This window comes from Dromiciops gliroides, chromosome 3 (assembly GCF_019393635.1).
Source record: "Dromiciops gliroides isolate mDroGli1 chromosome 3, mDroGli1.pri, whole genome shotgun sequence".
Lineage (NCBI taxonomy): Eukaryota > Metazoa > Chordata > Mammalia > Microbiotheria > Microbiotheriidae > Dromiciops > Dromiciops gliroides.
In genome coordinates, this window is record NC_057863.1 from 505351308 (window position 1) to 505353531 (window position 2224).

Here is a 2224-nt window from a genome sequence, read left to right on the forward strand (position 1 = left end):
TAGGGAAGAAATGCTATGAAAAATGCAGTCCATCTACAGAGAGAACTGGTGGTGTCTGAATACAGATTGAAACATATTTTTTTTGTTAGTTCCTTTATCTGAAGTTTTGTTTTTGTCTATTTTCTTTCACAACCTGGCTAATGTGGAAACGTTTTACATGACTGCTCATTTATGACTTTTTTTTTTTATGGGGCAATGGGGATTAAGTGACTTGCCCAGGGTCACACAGCTAGCAAGTGTCAAGTGTCTGAATCCGGATTTGAACTCAGGTACTCCTGAATCCAGGGCCGGTGCTTTATCCACTGTGCTACATGACTGCTCATTTATAACTTATGTTGAATTGCTTGAGCTCTTGGGGGGTAGAGGGGGAAGAGAATTTGGAACCCAAGGTTTTAAAAAAATTGATGTAAAGATTTGTATTTACAAGTAATTTGGGAAAATAAAACTTAATGGGAGAAAAAAGAAAATAATAGTAATAGGAAATTAAATTATAATAACTGAAAAAAGACCAAAAGATAAATAGGGAGGAAAATAAGATGGAGGGAAATACACAGTGAGTAATAATGATTATAATTTTTTATCTTTCTCTGATAAAGGTCTCATTTCTCAAATATATAGAGAATTGAATCAAATTTATAAAAATAATAGCCATGCCCCAACAAGTAAATGGTGAAAGGCTATGAACAGGCAGTTTTCAGACAAAGTAATCAAAGCTATCTATAGTCATATAAAAATGATCTAAATCACTATTGATTAGAGAAAAGCAAATTTAAACAACTCTAAGGTACCACTACATACCTATCAGATTGGCTAATATGACAGAAAAGGAAAATGACAAATATTTGGAGGGTTTGTGGGAAATTTGAGACATGACTGCACCATTGGTGGAATTGTGCACTGATCCAACCATTCTATAGAGCAATTTGGAACTATGCCCAACCCCGCAACACCACTACTAGGTCTGTATCCCAAAGAGAAAGAAAAAGGATAAAGAATTATATGTATGAAAATATTTATAGCAGCTCTTTTTGTGGTGGCAAAGAATTGGAAATTGAGGGGATGCCCATTAATTGAAGAATGGCTGAACAAGTTGTGGTTATATGATTGTGATGGAATACTATTGTATTATAAGAAATTGTGAGCAGGATGCTATCAGAAAAACCTGGAAATATTTACATGAACTGATGAAAAGTGAAATTAGCATAACCAACAAAACATTGTACACAGTAACAACACTATTATGATTAACTGTGAATGACTTAGCTATTCTCAGCAATTCAATTATCTAAGATAATTCTGAAGGACTGGTGAAGAAAAATGCTACCCACCTACACAGAAAGAAATGGTGGAGACTGAATTTAAGAGGGAGCATACTTTTTTTTTTAATTCTTCATTTTTCTTGTGTTTTTTTTTTGGTCAGTGTTTTCTTTTACAATATAACAATATATAAATATGTTTTGTATGACTGCACATGTATCAGATTGCTTTCCTTCTCAATAAAAGGGGAGGAAAGGGAGGGAGAGAGAATTTGGAACTCAATTAAAAAAACCCAAATGATAAAAAATTATTTTACATGTATTTGGAAAAATAATATATCGAATTTAAAAATTTTTTAAATTGTGTCCTAGAACACTTTAGCAACTATAGAAGCTTGTTGATTCTTGAAAGGATATGTCTGTGCATATTAGATTAAATGATTTGTTACCACAAAGATACTGCTTATGTTTTTTTAATCTCCTTCCAGAGATTAAAAAATCTATTCACACAAGCTTCTGTGGTTTGCTAGTATTCTCCAAGTATGTAACATGAGTTGGTTGCATTTTTTCTTGAGCACATCCAACTGAAGTTCAAGTTTTTTTTATAGACATCTGCTGACATTTTAGGCTAGTAGAATGTTTCTTATTAGCCCAAATATTCCTTCTTGATCTAAGTGTCCCAAATCATCATGTGGAACTTTTATGTCCATAAAGCAAAATTCCTTGGACAGAACAAACTGTTTTGTAATGGGAAACTGTAGGTTTGATTACAATATAATAAGTATAAAATTCCACTACAATTTTTTTTACATTCTCTCAAGAGTACACTATTCTTTGGGGCACAAAGCTGAATCTTCTGAGGATCACTTCCTAAATTCTTGGCTTGTATCATTTTTTGTAGCCTTTCACACAGTTTCATCTCATCTGTAGTTATTCAAGGACAACAACGGCAAAGAGGATTGGTTCAG